This window comes from Falco punctatus (genome assembly GCF_963210335.1).
Source record: "Falco punctatus genome assembly, chromosome: 19".
Taxonomy (NCBI): Eukaryota; Metazoa; Chordata; class Aves; order Falconiformes; family Falconidae; genus Falco; species Falco punctatus.
The window spans coordinates 6,418,426-6,436,719 of record NC_137599.1 but is presented as its reverse complement, the minus strand read 5'-3'; the positions used below and the strand labels follow the sequence as shown (position 1 = coordinate 6,436,719).

Genomic DNA, 18,294 nt, shown 5'->3' with positions numbered 1-18,294 from the left:
GTAAAAGTATGTGAAAATAAATTCCCAGAACATACCTACATTTATTTCCCTTTTTACACCAACAAGCCATCTCCATAAAGTGTTCAGCCTCAAAGAAGAAACCAGTTCTTGTCACTTTTGATTTCTTCCTGTTAAACCCTTCTGTTCTTATAAAAACACTTTTAAGGGTCTTCCTATTATTTTCCCCATCAATAGTAAAACTCAATAAGCAATATTAATCTAAAGAGAAGTATCAATTACCTGCTAGCCAAGAACCAACTCTAAATCACACAAGTTATAAATTACTACCAAAAAAGCACCAGGACCTTAGAACATTTCCATGATACAGCTGAATATAATTTGCTGTAACACTTGTGCTTGCAATCCCTGATTAAAATTATGTAAAATTTAAACGACAGTCATTAGCAAGCAGAGGTCTGTAAGGCAGAACACGACATGTGATGGCAATTTTCAAAACTTCTGGACTCAAACGCCTACACTGACACGCTGTACTTCTCTCTAGGAACAAGTATGAACAAAAGCACAAGCTAACAGGACATCTTAAAAAAACACTTTCTCTCAAATGCAGTAGTGAAATACTGTTCTCTGAATTTCATTTAGTGCCCACAAGTGCTTCTAAGAAATTCATCAAACTGATACATGTGGGTTTTAAGCACAACTTGTTGAGGCTGCGCACCTCTACAAAAAAGCAGCTGAGGAAATGAAGGCACCCATATAGTGGTGTCACTTAATATGATTTTGAAATTATGAAGGCAGATGTATAAGGTCAAGATACCCAGCCTACAACAGTCTGCCTTCTGTGCATCTGAAGAAGGTACTGCATGATGTCTTCACCACAAGATAATAGCTTCTTGTGGGGGATAGAGGGGATACACAACATTCTTTAACAGTCAACATAGTTAACCTGTAGGCATGATTCTAGCCATGTTAACTGAAAACTTTTCCATTGATGCAGTCAGCATCTGTTCTAGCCTCTTTATGCAGCAACACTTGGGAGGCAGCCAGGCAGCTTCTCTGCATTGCTATACAGCAGCTCCAGATGACTTGTGTTTGTCTCCACCTGCTCTCCAGTCTCACTGCTGTAAGCATGCCTCTAAAAGCAGGGCTGTCATTTGAACTTCTCTTTCAGATACAAGAGCAAATTCACCGTTTTAAATAAAAAAAAAAACCTGAAAAATATTTATTTTTAAGAAAAGGTAAGTGAGACCTCACTAGCTTTAAAATCTAGAAGAAATAAATCGTGGGATGCCTCCCAGTAGCAAACCACTGCTATTAGAGAAAAGTTTCTATATACAATTACAATCCGACTTATGATCTGTTGAACAAATTTCTGCAGCAATGAGCAAAGAACGTGGCCAGAACAGTAACTAAAGCCACACTTTTAAAAATACACATATAATTAAGTTAACTGACTTCTTCATCTGATCAAGTTCTGCAAGCAAGCTTCTACTTCTTGTTTGGCTCCAAGGTCAGTAAGTTTTTCTAGACCATCTTCTCCACTCATGCAATTTTGCTTAATTATCAGTTCTTGTCACAGCCCTAACAGATATTCCCGTTATACTCATTTTGGAGATAGCTGTTTCTTGGTAAATATGAGGACTTAAGACTTCATGGAAAGGAGGAAAAAAACCTGAACTACAAATTGCTGTTTTAGTCCCACAAATCATCCTGTGAACCTCTACAAGTACCATTTCTGCATATTCATAGTTAAAAATGTGTAGTTCTTTAAGTTCTGTTTGACATCAGAAGATGTTTCCATTTTCAGAACATCACATCAGTCTTTTCAGATTGATGCTGTATAGATGTCACTGCCATTTCTGATGTCACACATACAAAAGTGTTCCAACTGTACCTCCATTAACTCAAAGGGTGGCACACTAACTCCAGAGAAAAGGTAGTCATTCAGAGTACCTTAAACTGTTAGTCAGCAATTTAAGAATCCTGGTGTCCAACTATATACCCTAATTATACACATGATGCAACATGAAATGTTTCTGAATATGTAATAAATTTCAGTGTTCAGAGTTCTAAACCTTCCAATGTATTTTCAGAAACAATACTACTGAACTTATGAGATTCCTAAATATTTTAAATGCTTAAAAAATAGCATATTATCAAATGAATAGTCTGAATTTTTCTATATTTAAGTCTCTTAAAGGTGTGTGCAAGGGCACCCCCTTTTTGCTAGGAAATTACTTCTGTTATCAGAAGTTGGATCAATTTTTTAAAAGCATTAAACATTACTGTATATGATGCACAGCCCAACTATTACATCAGACCTAATTTAAAATGCACAACATACATGCTGTATTTCTAGCAAAAGCCATTTTTAAAGTCCACTGTCATACAACAGAACCTGAGTAAGACCTACAGTGCAGGCTAAGAAAAGCTGAACCAAGATCTCAATATGAAAATTTTAATACTATTTTCTCTAATCAGTGTATCTAAAGTCAACACTATCTGCTATACCTATGGCCAAAACACTATCTTCTGGTCATCAATTTAGTGTTGGGAGTATTTAATCCCTCCAGTGGTCCTGACTTTATAAACTCTACAGATGTCTAAAAATCCACGGAGTTGTAAAGCCAGGTACACTTCACAGATTGCAATGGTGCAACTTCTGCCTGTAGACAAAGAATTTACTCACTGTATAAAAATGAACTCTCAAGTCTTTTCCAGGCATTTGCTACACAGTCAGTGGTTCTGCATCTTTTCAGTCCTAAAAATGTGGAGAAAAAAAATGAAGCAAAAAACCCACAAAATTACATTTCATGCGTGTTACCTATTTTCTTGAATTCGCAGCTACGTACACCAGCAAAGAGGAAGAGACTTCCAGAATCACTCAAATCCTTCCTTCCAAAAACTGCTAGAGAGTTCAGTAAAGGGACACTTAACAATGTGAAATCAAGAAAAGAAATTCTAATACATTTACAGATATAGTTTCAGAAAAACAACAGCTTATTTGCCTCCTCAAGGGTACAAATACTTTCATCTCCTGCTAGTTTCCCACACCATCATGTGTTTCTAGAACTTGGGACACATGCTTTATTTAAGAGGTCTCTCAAGTACAAAGCACAAGACAATGCAGTAGCAGCTTATCAACTGAGAATCAAGAAGCAATTCTCCCAATAAAACGAGCTTGTTTGGTTTTTTTTTTAAAAAAAAACACATTTCAGTCGTATTTCCTCTCTGTGCTGAGTAGGAAACACCAACAGTCAGAGGTTGGAGGAATAAAGCAAGATCTTACATAATACTCCAATCGTGCAGAAAATCAAGCCAATGCTGGGAGAAGGAATTTTACAACATTACAGTGGGTATTTCCAAGTGTGAAATTTCCAAGTGAAACAGCAATAGCTCCTGATTGTACAAGCTTTATGCCCAATTCTGCAGAAATAATGTCCAGGAAGAAATGAAGCAGATGTTTCAAGTTTACAGGTCCACTGTGAGCCAGGCAGTGGAATGGCAAGCCCCAAGAGTAAAATGCTGAATAGAAGGGTGTGTCAAGAATAATGCTGTTAAGTCCCTCTTCTGTAAACTAGAATGGTATCTAGAAAAATCACACAGGGCAACAAACTCGGTTCACAGTACATACCTCACACTAGGACCATCTAGAGGCTCAGCTGCAGTTCAGAGATTCAGAGATTAACCCTAAACCTCCCCACGCACAGGTCAAGCTGGCTCAGTGGAAACTAACTGAGAGAAGACTCTGATGAATGGAATGGTCTTCAACATTTATCAGGTCTAATCAACCTAATACTATTGCCAGTCCTGGTACCTTCTCCATGTTAAAACATCAGCAAATTGTAAGATCAATTACACAGGAAATAGTATTTTTTTGAGCACTCCACTGTCATCTGTGCAATCAGCGATGGCAATGTTGGCAATGTTCACGGAGACAGTATGTGAAACCAAAACCCCTTACATTTTAACTCCCTCCCTGATCTCTATCTATGGGCAAACCCGGGAGGTTTGGGGGAGGAAATGCAATTCGTTTTATAATAGGGGTAACTACACTCAAGTAAATCAGCGTATCAAATTTGATAGTAGTTTCTATGATCTTATGGTAGGTACAGTCCTCTCCTGTATTACTGTCCTCTACTGATATGGTGACAGGACAAGAGCTTGCAATGTACTTCTGCTATTATTTTGTCTCGATCTCGATACCCATCCATGACAAAATGCCATTAAGAAAATAAAAATCTGTCTTTTCTTCAGGTCACAACGAAACAAGTGACATAATGAAACCAAGTAATTTTGGGCATTTGGTTAGAAAATATCACTGAAAAAGAAGCCAGTGGTATGTTTTACTTAACTAATTTAGGGGGATTTATAACCAAAGAGTTCTGTTTTATAAAGCATAAATAATAGTGTAATTCTTCAGACTTTTACAGGGCTTCACATCAAGCCACCCCCAGACGTGAACGCTTAGAACTCTAAAGGCAAAGAAAGGGGAAAAAAAAAAAGAAATCACAAAAAAGTATTCCTTTTCATTATGTCACGATGATGCTCTACAATCACAAACGTAAACACATTTAATAAATCTGAGTTACAGAAAAATGACAACAAATAACATTACATTCCATATCTTCCTCTCCTCTAAAAAACGTCAAGGGAAAGACAATTCCATTGCACAGGCATTTGGCACACTACGGAAACAGTATTTTACCTTTATAATACCTTTATAATCATTAATCAAGATAATGCTTGTAGCAAGCACTAGCACTCAGCTATTAAATTGAATCAGTGACACATTTAACTGCGAAAGAGAATTCTTTTGCCTTTCCATACTGCATGATGATGCACCATTTCCTTTAAACACCACCACAGGCCTGAGACACAGTGAAGAAATACCAGCACCGATCCCAGACGCCTCTAATTCATGAGAAATGTGCCTCTCAGTCCTCAGCGGTGAAACTACAACCGGCCATCCCTTACTTGGTTATGCTGTTAGTCACCCCAGGTTTTCCACTCCAGCCTTTATTTCCTTTCTCCCACTCACGTTTCCTTACTCAGTTCCTGGCACCCCACTGAACCTCTGCCCCTGCCTGAGGAGCTCCGGGAAGCCCTTAAGCAGGCCTCCCCCGAACTTTTCCCTGCCGGACCTCTCCCCTCCCCAGGCCCCGCTCCCTCACTCGCGCCCTCCTCCCCAGCCGAGCCACCGAGCCCTCCCCCAGCGCCTGCCCCCTTCCCCACAGCTCTTACCTCCGGGCCCCGCGAGTGACTCCTACGGCCGGTGGAAGCCCCGCTCCGAGACAGGCTGAGCGCCCGAGAAGCCCTGGCCCAGGCAGGTGCGGCGGGTGGGGATAGCGCCCCCGGACTCTGGCCCCCGTTCCGCAGCCAGCCCCTCTAGGCGAACACCAGCAGCTGGAGCTCACTATCTAGCAGCATGTCTTCCTCCTCCGAGTCCCCCCAAGCAGATGCAGAGGCTCGTTATTCCGCTTATTCCGCAAGTCCCCGCAGCAGCGCTCTGCGCAGGCGCCGAGCTGACGAACGGGCAGGATATGGCCGTTCCCAGCGCTCCCCCCCGGCCGCGCAGGCGCCCCGGCCGCACCGCGCTCCCCCCCGCGCCCCGCTCCCGGCCACCGCGCAGGCGCGTACCCCTCGCACCGGCCTCGACCTCCCGCCCCCCGCTCCCTTCCGCGCCTGCGGCAGCGGCGCCCTTCCCGCTCCCGCGCCTGCGCCGCCAAACACGCCCTCCCCGCCCCCCCCTCTTGCGCATGCGCGCTCGGCCCCGCCCGCCCGCCCCTCCCCCGGGTGGCTCACCGCCTGGCAGCACGGCGGAACATGCGCCGTGTGCCTTGGGGTCCCCTCAAGTTCAAGCGCTCGCTATTTGGCAGAGCTACTCCTGTCGCAGTGGCACTTAGAACAGCCAGCAGAGGAGGGGGACGCAGGCCCGCGCGGGTCTCTCACTTCCCAGTCGTGCGGCAGGGCCGCCGCAGGGACACAGGAGAGCTGCCCCACATACACATCAGAGAGGCAAGCGGTGGCGGGGGACGAGGAGACTACCTTCCCCCCATCCCTGCGGAGGCTTCCAGTCCTCGCCCAGTTCCTTTTTGCTTCTCTCCCCCGCACGGCCCCTCCCACCTCACCTGAGAAGGGAACCGCTGCCTGCTGTCCCCTTTCGGTCTCCTCATCCCACCCTACACTGACACATCCGGCCCCCCCGCAGCGCCCGCCCCTCAGCGGCACGCGGAGGCGCTGCGCATGCGTCGAGAGGCGGGGTGGGGCGGGAAGGGCGGGAACGGCGTCGAGGGAGGTGGTGCGCGCCATCTTTGCTTTGCCTCACAGCATTGTGAGGAGCAGCTGCTGCCGTGCTTCTCTGCCCCTTCTGCTTGGCAGGCCTCTTCTTCTGGTGTTGTGCGAGGGTTGACAGCTCTTCTGCGAGCTGGTGTCGGCTTTTGTTTCAAATTCCTTTACTCAAGGAGGAAGTGTTGGGGGAGATGAGAGTGTATGTTTCGCTTGCTGTGGTGGTGTGGCCTGTTTTCATCTTTCCTCCTGGTTCCTTTGAGGGTTGGGCTTAGTGTTATGGTGGAAAATACAAACAATTCTTCCCTATTCTCTCGCTTCAGGCTGTGTGGTGGGTCATCTGTGCTTGTGAAGAGTGGCTCCCCACACTGTCCACAATGATAATTTCTTACCAAGTTTGAGGATGGCTGGTGAGTTTTTCCTCGAAGCATAGTGTTTATTTTAACGTTTTGAGAAAAGGATTATAAAGCAAACATGTCTGTCATTCAGGGATCTAGATCAAAAAGTTAAAGGAGGCCTTACAGACTTACAAGGCCCACCTCTTACAAGGGGGTTATCAAGCAAATGGAGCCAGGCACTTCATAGTGGTACATGGCAGGAGGATGAGACACAAAAGGAAACCTGAAGAGATTTAGACTAGATACAAGATATCTAGATATGGCCATAGATGACCGTTTGGACAGGTTGCCCAGATAGACTATGTGGTCTCTATTTTCTCAGGGTTTTAAAGGTCTGATTAAATAAAGTCCTGAGCAACCTTCTCAGATCTCATAGGTGACCCTGCTTTGAGCAGGTTGGACCAGATAACATCCCGATGTATTTATACTATCATCCTAAGATCCTGTCTATGTATGGGTCTTCTAATTTGTAATGGTTTGCAAAGAGGGAAAGCAAAACAGTCATTGTTCACAGCCTTTAAATACTTAAATGTTTGTGGAGAAGCTTATCCTCGGCTAGCCTTTCTTTCCTGCCAGTTAATAGTGAATTAACACAATTACATGCAAAGCACCACAATAACCAAATCAGTCAGGTTACATAATACATATCACAGTTACACTTACTTAAATGAAAGATACAAAGTCTTTTTACCTCATATCTCATTCTCTTAGGTGAAAAATGCTGCTTCTTATAGCACAATTGGTCCTGTATGCTTGGCAGCCACAGTTGTCCACTACTGACTCAGAGAATATTGCCCGTTTCATCGCAAACGTTTTCTGTGGTGTCCTGGGTTTTCCTGGCACGTATCTCATCCAAGTCATAACCAATTCTTGAACCCTGCTTCATTCTGTCATTTCACAAACTGCTGCCCATGGTGACAAACCAGCAGGTAATGCTGCATTGCAATGAAGAAATGCTATAAAACTGCCTCTTGTGATGTACAGAATTGGTGTTAGCATTCCTATTCTGGCTATGCATTTCTCCTAGAAACTTACTTTCATACCCTTTCCATTAGTCTGGGGTTTATATTCCCCAAATAAGCTGTGGATTTTTACTGATGTATTTATCCTCTTTACAGTTGAAGTACAAAAGGAAATCACAGCACCAGTTTTAAGAGAAAACAGATTCCTCCTTCCCCTCGCTTAGGCTGCAGACAAATTGCAAGATGTTTCTAGACAGAACAAACAGAAATGTCTCCTTTAATTCAACACTGGCTATATGTCAGTTAGTGGTAGGAAGGTCAACCTTTCTTGCGGTTTATGACATTCTCCTAATCAAAATTCTCTTGTTCCCAGGAAGTGGAAGATTAAATAGGGTATGTGTGAAAATGATCAAATTTTACCTCACCTCCATATGTAAAAGTTACTTAAGGTCAATTCTGTCCTCCTCAGTGGCAGATAGAAGTGAAATACTGTCACTCCTCACAGACCCTACCTTCTGTCTTTAACAAAATTACAATTCCTAGGTGCAGGTACTGCTTGAACCTTGAAAATGTGCATGGGGTTATGCAGGGGTATGTGTGTGTGTGTGTTTTGACACTAGGGTACATGTAAGAGTAACCAAATTCTTAAATGCATTCACTTTGGGTATAATTTTCAGTATCATCTGAATGATACAAGACAGGTGTATTTTTCTGCATGAGAATCATCAGTAAATGCTAATGTACATATAGGTTTGGAGGTGTTTCTTTTGTGTATATTTAAGTTTTATTTTTATGTGAAGCTGATTAAACTGATGTCCATGAAAGAGTTATGTACAAGAATTTTAAATAGCTCCTGATTTTTAATATTCACTTCCTCTTTGGTTTTAATTATTTTGTTCCTACGTCTACGTTTCCCTTTCAGTTTACTAAAAATCTAGAAATGTAATTAGAGAGAGGCTGAACTCAGAGAAAGCTGCCAGAATTTCTACATCATGATTAAATGTATCAGCTATCCCTTTAGTGAGAGACTGAAAAACAGGATTCTCCTAATTATCTCCCTTTTATCCAGGAAAGAATCTGCAACACATATGGATACAGGGTTATTGAAAATGCAGCACTAATTAAAATCTCATATAGGCTCCTGATGATCAGGGGAGTATGAAAACACTTTTAAAATTATTTCCTGTATTTGCTAGCTTGTTACAAAAGCAAACAAACCCATTCTAAACAAAACCCATCTCCAGTCACTGGGGAGACTTAATGAGGCTTTTATGTAGGCAATAGTCACACAAATAGCACAAGTTGCTTGATTCACCTCTCCTCATACCAGCGAGACATCTTTATCTCATTTTCCATATGTAATGCAAAAGGTATGTTCACAAACAGTAATGGGATTGTTGCTGGGTTTGAGGATATGGTTAGGGGTTTTGTTTTAAAATTTAAGACATTAAAAGAATCTTGATATGACAAGCTTTCATGGTTTCATTGTGGAATAGTACTATTTGTGTAACAGCCAATTAAAAATCTAGTATCTAATAGTTTATCTTTGGAGTCTGACTTCTGCTAGGGTATCTCCATCCTCTTGAAATGTCATGCTCTCACCTAGCCCAGTACAAAGCCTACATTATTATTTATCTTGTCAAAGCAGTCTAAGGTTTAGCACTAGCGGAGCACACTAGAGGACAGTAAGTGCTGATACGGTTTGTGATGAAAGGAAAAGCTTCTGAGATACTGGCTTCTTTGAACCACGGAAGTCTGAGCATCCTCCAGGGAAGGGAAACTGGCGAGCTCTTTCTTTTGCAACCTTCTTCCTCAAAATGTAATTTGCAACAGAATAGCAAGTACTGAGCTAGACACTGAGTCCAGTATCCCCACTTTTCCTTCACTATAAATAATCTTCAGCATTGCATGGAGTAGGAGGGCAAGTTAAATATTACCCATCTTTTAAAACTTTTAAAGTGTATAGAAGTTAAGCAGCTTATATATATTAAAAAAAAAATAATAGGGGAACTGGTTGCTTCTGGTTTTGAAGCAGAAATCCACAAGAATGTAGGAATTAGATGGGTTTTAGGTACCCAAATTAAGAACTACAACTGAAAACAAATCATTTTCAACAGATGTATAATATTACAGGTACCTAAATCTTTCACGTACTGCCCTTTCTGTCCTGAACGTTCACTTAAATGTTGCCAGTTTCTGGTTACGCATGTGCTCAAAACTGTCATTGCCTGAGCACATAAGCAGATAGTTCCTACCTTTGTTGCATTTGGATCCAGTAGCACCTATGTCCCTTGGAGCATGAAAGGATAAATTTGCTGTAGCACAGGCACCACATACAGACAGTGTTATATTTGCTACAAAACAATAGCGGTTGGCATTTCTATGAGAAAGTGCCTGCTGGTAGTGGTGGCATAGTCTCCTTTTTCACGTACAAACCATTCTCAGGTCTGAGCTTACTGATTTGCATATTTCTTGTCTGAATTTGCTTTCCTGACTTCAAAATAGGTAGCTTAGTCATGGTTGCTGTGATTAAAACTACTTATATTTGTGAGAAAACAAACATTACTTAAAAAAAATCTTGACCTCCTTTGGAAAAACTCTAACTTGGAGATTTTAATTGCAGGGAATCTGTTCATAGTGCTATTTTTACATGTATTGGAAAAGTATCAAAGCTAATTTTTTAGAAGAGGAAATTATACTTTAAAATGCATTATTGTGAGAAAGTGACTCCCTCATGTCTTTGAGTTGTTGCTTTCTTTCTCGTTAGAAGCATCTCCTGTCTTCCCTGATGAGCCTGCTCTTGTTTTCAGTGCTGGTTTGCTTTAAGATGCTTTTGATCCTGTATTCATTAAAACCTGATCCTGCTGCTTCCCAACAGCCCTAATGGTCTGTGAAATTATTTTCCTTTTCTCCAAGATGCTGTTAACTCTGCTAGCACCTGCAGAGTGGAGGAGCTCAGAACGTTGTCAAAAGTCCTCTGATTTATTCAAACCAGCCTCTCTCCACAAACAGGAATTAATGTTCAATGTTATCACAGCAGTCTTCCTTAGTGGAGAAGTGGGAATGGACTGCAACAGTCTAAAGGTTTTTGTCACTGCTGTTTTCCCCTTCTACAGGTACAGAGAGATAACTGGACAAAAGACTTGGAAAATCCAGGATAGAATTCACTCTGTGTAACAGAGCATGAAAATATGAATGAGCATAACAGGCTCAAACAGCTGAAAAAAATATATTATTTTTTTTTAAAAGAGGAAGTTAATTCAGTAAGATAAAAGTACGGAGCAATGAGAAGTGATGTAGTAAAGGGAGAATGTAAAAGTGCATTTGCAGTCTGTACCTCAGTGGTAACAAGTTAAGGGAAAGGCAGGATTTTTAAGGTATCCACAGACAAGCATTTTTCAGTTATTCAGCGTCGGGATTCAGAACTAGATGACAGTTTAGTCTTGTTCTATTTTCTAATGCTGGTAGAAGAGAGGAGAGCTCGCTAAATTTGTGCTTTCAATACAATAAGATGGATACTAGCTGTCAGTATGCACTTTATTGCACAAATTCTAGCAAGTATCATGACTGAAATACTGCTACTCTAGAACATTTTACAGAACTGAGGAGCTTAATGTGGAGCTAATCAGTTCTTTGGTTTTGCCTTCTCATTACCAATGTCCTGCAATGCCTATTATGGCATTACATTACTGCAACCAAAATGGCAGTAATGAATATTCAGATGTTTAATTTAATTTGAAGATACACTCAGTTATTGCATAGAAAACTGTCTTTTAGAACAGTGATTTCAAAACAAGCATTCAGAAGCCATGAAGACCAGCCAGAAGTAAGGTTGCCCATGCAATATTTTGGTTCTGTTGTAGATATCTGCATGCTGTAGTCTTTAATTGTCTAATCACATTGTCTTTAACCTGATTTCCTAAGGAGACAAAGTTTATGTTGTTTGATGTTCCTATCTTCCTACCCCATCCCTCAATATCTTCTATTTCAGCATTGCTTTTTAAGCAAGTTAAAAAAAAAAGAAGTAGGGACCTCAGTGATCATTGCATTCTACCATGTTCTATCAAAATACGGGTTGCTAATTCCAGCATTTATGGATCTGCTGTTTTTACTGGACTGTGCTGTCCCCTTCTGTGACTAGGTAAGTTTACAGATAATGAAATGACATGCTACATTCTGTATGGGTTCCCAAGATGTATGTAACTCACACTTTATGTAACTCTAAAATATTTACTGACTGCAAAAATAATTAATTTCTTCCTGGGCATTTCCTCAATTATCAGGTAATGGTGTCTTGCTGCTTAGAAATATTAATGAAGCTATCTTAACTTTAAGTGATAATATGCTTCATGCAATATAGAAGGGAAACAAAACAAAACAAAAAGACCTCTTAGAATTTGTCAAACCACAGAAAGTAAAGCTTATGTCAAAACTGCACTTGTTATCTAGACAAGTTGGTAATTCAGTTGTGCTTGGTGCATTCACATCAGAGTTTTACATCTCTCCAGGCGTGGCTGTGAACACTTCCTTTTTACAGATCTGGTCTAGCTGTTCATGCAAAAATAAAAAAACCTTGGTAATCATTGAAACACTAGGTTATGGGACTGCCACACAAGTCCTAAGGCAGGGGCAGAATCTCCCAATCCAAACTGATGGTGTTTCTTAATCCTGAGGCAAGGATTTTGTTTTTCCCGCCACATTCACTGTCTAATTAACAAATTATAGCCTATCATGTTCACTGAATAAGATCTCTCAAGACCTTGGGAGAAAGTGACAGTACAATTCTGAGAATAAACTAAATCAGAGCAGGCTGCACATCTGTCTTGAAAGCAGACTTAGCTCCTCAATGCTGACAAGGAATAAGAGAGGCAGCCTTTGCCTGGAAAGCAGCTTGCATTGTTCTAAGAAGTGATTTTTAGAAGTTTAGCTAATGAATGCCAAGCAATTATGCTTCCAGAGGATAAACCTCAGCTGTTTATTTTTTCCATTACCACAGAAACTGAAGACAATGATTGCTACTGTTTGAGTGTACTGGAGAAGGCTGAGATGTTATTGTTTAATGTTAAGTGGGAAATAGTCCTTTGGATGACAGTTCTGTGCTGTCAGTGGGCAGAGGCCATTACAGATGGGCCGAGTCTGTCCTCTATTCATGTTCCAGGGCCGCTGCAAGATTCCTTAGTGTTGTCTTACAACACTGGCTGTTAGAAAGGAGAAATTAGAACAACTGATTAAGAAGTGTGGGTGCTAGTCCCACCTGCAGAATAGCAAATAACTATGTACAAGGACTATTATGGAAATCTTTCCTTGCTGTCCCAAAAATTATGTATACCTTTTAAAATATTTCACTTTATTCCCATTTTCAAGTTTCAGTCATACAGAAGACTTACTCTTCATCGCAAGTGATGGAAGGTTTCCATAACTGACCTGGCTGGGTTTTAACTTTAAATGGATTCTTCAGTATCTGGTCTGTGCCAGTAGAACAGCTCTCAGCAATGCCCAGTGCTGCACATCTGGGCTGCTCTTGGAGTAACTGAAGACCCAGTAAAGGACCTGAACCTACTTCCAGCAAACAACACACCACCATCCCTGACTCTGGCAGTCTTTTCTTATATTCTGCTAGCAAAACACTTCCACTGAATGAATCCGTATTTCAGCAAGTACTGTGTATCAAAACCATGCTGTCTTCTGAACAGATTTTTTCTTTACAACAGGTTAATTACTCATAAAAACTTCAGAAGTAGGCTGTGAGCTTAACCAAAGCAACTGAACCGTGATGATAAAGGTGGTATTACAAGCATTCAGGATCCTCTGTGTGCATAAATATACAAAAAGAATGAAGGTGACATTGCAATCACCACAGAAAAGCATAGCAAGAGAAAGTAAAAAAAGCCCTATGACCATTTTTGCTAATTTAATTCTGAAGCCTTAACCTTAATTTTTTCTTAAAATAGTTTAAACCTTATATTACTTATTCCGGTGTGCCATCCAGCTGTCCCTGTTTCTGTCTGAGGCAATTATTGTTTTTCCTGTTCTTTAGATGCATCCCTGGCTCACTGTTGCTGAAATTCTATTAGTTATGAACTGTAAATCTTAAGTATGAAACTGTTTATTATGAGTATATATTTGAAATGTATACCCTATCCCTACTGGCCTTAAAAACTTCTTCCTATTACTAGTCAGCATAAACTTACTACATGCTAAAGTGGGACTCTAAATCTAGCATGTATGTTCCTTGATGGGTGCTATTTTGATTTTCATGCACTTTTCAGTCCATGAAATCTGACAGGAATTCCCATTTCCCTTGCAAGACTGTGTGGAGTCCTGCAGGATAAGCTCACACAATCACCAACTCTTAACTGAGTGGCACAGCATAAATCCTAGTTGTTCTTGAATGGTTGTTAGGCTGCGTTTGAAGTGGTATCTCCAAGATTGGCAAGTCATTGATTTCAAAGCAGTTACAATAGCTTCCTTGTCCGTTAAACTGTTGTAATTCGAGCATGAGTCTTCACTATCCTGTGACCAAAAAGTTATCAGTGTTATACAATTATATCCACCTCTACAAAACATAGGCACGTACAGTATCGTCTACCTTATTCTATGTGCTCTCTAAACATTTGGGGTTTTTTAAACATCTGCTGATGGAGTTGCAGAAGCAGCTCGTAAAAACAAGGAAGATGAAAGGAAAAGCAATACAGCTGCCAAGTTTTCCCCCTGTGGATGCCATGTCTCAGTTAGCTATGAAATAAAACTTTACCTTTCTTGGCTGATACATCAAGTTCCTCCTGGAGGCACAACAGGCAGAAACACTGTAGCAATGTAATCTGCTGTTTATTCTCAGTACATACCTGACTCTTCCCATCTCCCTGGAACCACCAAGAACTGACAGGGTTCCTAGGAGACTCCTGGCAGGAATGTTTTCAAAAACCTCTACTGCGATGCCAGTGGGTACTGCTGTGCAGGAAGGCAGCTGTTTGTGTTACATGAGGACAAGAGGACATGCAGGTGTGCCCATACTGATCTATACTCCTGCTCTTTGTAACCAAGGCCATTCTGCAGAAGAGGTGGTGATTGACTTTAAGCTTCTAACGACTTAGCTTCAATGTAGTCTCTTCTGATGGTCAAAAAGAATTAAGCAGAATAAAAATGGAGGAGGACCTTGATTTCCATGTTATGTTTTTACTGTAAGCACAAAGACTCTCAAAGTACAGTTATATTACTAATTAAAGAGGAACTGCTTTTTTATAGGTATTCTCCTTGCATTTCTTGAAAATTATTGAAATAAGAGTTCCCCCTGCTGGTAACTGGCTGAGTCAAAAAAGGACTTGGGGTTGGGACTCCGGAGCCAACAAAAAGTAGAAGATGGAATCTGACCTTCATGTTTTGTACTTGCAGGGCTTTGTCTAAGGCACTTAATACATTAATCTCCTATTCAACTGACTTCTCTTCCTCTTCTACTCAAAGAAAGACCAGTCACATCTGCTAAGGAAGGAGTAAACCACAAGCATTCTCTTTAGTAACACCTTGGCAACTCAGCCCAAACTCAACACATTATGCAGTGAGCATTCAAAGCACCCACCATCTTGGCTATAAAGGGTAACATTTTACAAAAACTCTTCGTTTTGCAAAACGTCATTATCGCAAAACTACTCCTTGCTTACAGCTGGGGAAATAAAGACAGATCAAGCACACAAGGACTAAAAAGAACAAGGCAGTGTTTTTTGTTGTTGGTTTTTTTTTTTTTTTTAAACTAGGTTTGTGCCCTTCTACTAAACTGGAGAATGTCTAGAAAAATTAAAGAGATAAACTTGAGTCGTAGCAGAACTGGTGAAGCCTAGACTGTTGGTAGAGAACCTGGGAACTATGCTTCAATTCCTTGAAACTGCTCCTTATGGGTGCACATGCTACCAGAGAATACTTCCTTCTTTGAATAAGCAAAATATAGCTTGCCAGCAGTAGTTAGATTTCTTTGCACAGCCATACACTAGACGTTATGCAGGATCTAGATAAACTTAAAAGAGTTATGTTCCATCAACACTTTGTACATTACTATCTCTGGCTTGAAGACAGAAAGCCTTTTATGACATTTCACCAAAATTCAAGCATTGCCTCTGAAAACGTTGTGCTGTTTATAAAAAAAAAAAAAAAAGCCAAAACCCAAACATAACCAAAAAGCTATTAAACATAATAAATTCTTCTGCAAAAGGTGCCTTGAAGAGGAGCTACCATTTAATAGGAAAAAGTAACACAAGGATGAAAACTTGATTGGAGCCTAACCCAGTTCCTTTGGAGTTTACCTGTCTTTATTTAAAGAGACAGCTGAACTCAAGCAGGAACATACACTAAGAAGCACCAGGCAGGCTTCTCAAAATGTGGTAACTAGTCTGTCACTGGGGAGAGGTATTGCAGCAATCCTGGCAACTCGAAGCTGGGGACCTGTTTTGTGGTAGTGTTGTTAAAACTGTCCAAGAACAAAAGTCAGCGCTGATTTGAAAATAGCTTCCTGAATTGTTTTCGTAGCCTTCTCTGGGATCTTGCAGTATGTGAGGTCTAGAGAGAAGACAGCAAGATGTCCAAGGAAATCCAAAGGATTCAGGCTCAAGGTAGGTACAAGAGCTGTCGTCATTTTCAGAAATTCTTATTGACTAGGAGTCAGAGGTGCAGCAAGAACCAAGCTGGAGCAATACCAGGAATGGGCTTTAAAGTTAAAGTGGGTCAAGGGAGTCTGCAGTAATCAGGAGAGAGAAAATCTCCCTTATTTTCTTCCTTCTTGGCAGACTGATCTTTACATCTGTGCTCTGAATACAGACAAATTGAAGATATTGGTAGAGAGAGATCTTGGCTTAAAAAACAGACCCTAGGAACCTCCCAGCTTCATTCTTTCAGCTGGTTATCTTAGCTGCTACAGTGTGGGGAAGGGGACAGACCTGTGGCTTTGAGCAACAGCTCCCTTGAAACTATGTTGGCTTCTTCTCAATGGTTAATAAAAAAATTAACAAAGTCTTTGGGTTTTGGTTGTTGTTTTTTTGCTGTTGTTGCTTGTTTGGTTTGGGGTTTTTTTGTTTGTTTTTGGTTTTTTGGTTTTTTTTACAGACATAGTCCCTCCTAGAGCTACACTTAGAGTGGGGGCCAAAGGGGGAGAAGAATTCAGGAAAAGCAGTCTCTGTACACAGAAGAGGCAATTTGGCTTGAGGTGCTGTAAATAAAAAGATCACCGATAACAGCCTGACAGCAACTGGAGAAAGACTGCTGCTATCTCACTCCCTCAAATTCTGATCATATACTTTCTCAAGAGCTTTCGTCAGCATAGAATTATTGCTAATAAGCAATCCTGCATCTGTGGAATTAAAATAAGAGTGATTTCCCTTTGATTTGTAGCACATACTCTAGAACAAGAGTAGAGGTTTGTAACATAAATTACTCAAATATTCTTAATGGGCAACGTTTGAACAGAAATTCCAAGATTATCACAAGGAAGTGAACGGTTGAGGGAACAAGTGATTTATAATGCATTTTTCAGGTGTTTGTATTTGCACAGTAATGGGGGAGCTGGGTCTATTCCTACATTAGATTATTAATTTCATAGAAGGGGAAACAGGTCTGCAAAAAAACCTAACAGAACTGAGAGCTCACCTAGAATCTCTTTTGCTGCTTTTAGTTGCTGAGTTTGACAACTGGTTAAATGTAAGGTAGTGCTAAAAGACAGAGGAGTGCAAGTCCTACAAACACAAAGATAGTTTTTATGATTAAATCACACAGAAGGTAATTAATTCATATCTCTGCCACAGTGTTTCATGAACAAGTCACGCAGTTTCTCTGCTCCCTTTTATAAAATGGAAATAGCATTCATTACCTTAGAGATACTGGGAAGCATAACTCTCTCCAGGGATGTCAGAATCTCTGCACAGTAGCAGATGCCAGCACATGGTGTTCGTCTGGCAGCATTCATGGATTTAAGTCACAGAAGCTTTTACTTCAGGATTCTCTAGCACTGAGAATGTGTTTGTTTGCTGCTTACCACTTGACCTTTAAGATGATGGAAATTAGCAAAGAGGTGAAGGTGACAGTAAAACCCTTCAATAGCTTTGGGTTTAATTTTGCAAGAAACGTGTTGTTTGAGTAGAACTACAGGATAGTAAGACAGATCAAATGAAAACCAAATTTGAGGCCAAAAAATCTGTAAGAAATACTGGAGGGGTGGGGGAAGCAGTAGACGGAATGGGGAGGGGGGTCGGGGGGGGCGGTCAGGGAAGGGCGGAGAGAGACTTAAAACAGCCACTCAGGAAAGAGATCCAAGACCCCATCTGGAGGGGCAAAAGGCCAAAGCCACAGAACAGATGGAGACCAAGTGACAGCTGGTAGAAACATGCTTTCATGTGTAAAGTTTGCTCTTTGGAGAATTTTGCTCTCCAGCTCTGAAGGCATCATTATGATAGTAACTCCTCCCCATACAACACTGGGGAGCTAGCCTGTGCTCAGGAGTGGATGTTTGAAAGCTCACCGTGATGGTGGTTAATTAACAAGGGCCCTTTCAACATCTAGAAGCTGTTGTCACACAACCTTGGCATGGTTTTAGCAACAGAGGGTCCTGTTCCTTCATCAGCAGAGGGGATGAAAAGAATTCATTTGGGCCCCACTAGTTAAACAGGTTTCCTGTAAACTTTTACATATGCCAAGTGTTGCTGGGGTTT

At 41.1% G+C, this 18,294-nt stretch overlaps 1 protein-coding gene and 1 long non-coding RNA gene across 8 annotated transcripts in view; one reads left to right on the top strand and one right to left on the bottom strand.

Annotated features, from left to right (window-relative positions):
• Positions 1 to 6,202, bottom strand: part of SPOP (speckle type BTB/POZ protein) — a 28,481-nt gene extending 22,279 nt beyond the window's left edge. For 2 of the 5 annotated variants that reach the window (XM_080369767.1, XM_080369764.1), the window contains exons 1-2: positions 5,203 to 5,483; positions 2,648 to 2,719 (exon numbers count right to left, since the gene is read on the bottom strand). The gene's annotated coding sequence lies outside the window, so the exon portion shown is untranslated. Of the gene's footprint in view, positions 1 to 2,647; positions 2,720 to 5,202; positions 5,538 to 6,089 lie in introns of those variants that run through there. The other 3 variants (XM_080369766.1, XM_080369768.1, XM_080369765.1) reach the window with 3 other exon arrangements.
• An 87-nt stretch (positions 6,203 to 6,289) lies between these two features.
• LOC308055601 lies at positions 6,290 to 18,283 on the top strand. Of its 3 annotated transcripts, none has more exons than XR_013924569.1 (3): positions 6,290 to 6,448; positions 6,570 to 17,812; positions 17,866 to 18,283. It is a non-coding gene; the product is annotated as an uncharacterized lncRNA (long non-coding RNA). The 3 variants fall into 3 exon arrangements; XR_013924570.1 differs by having other exon boundaries at positions 6,290 to 6,656; positions 11,598 to 17,812; XR_013924571.1 differs by having other exon boundaries at positions 6,290 to 11,747; positions 12,971 to 17,812.
• The last annotated feature ends 11 nt before the right edge of the window (positions 18,284 to 18,294 follow it).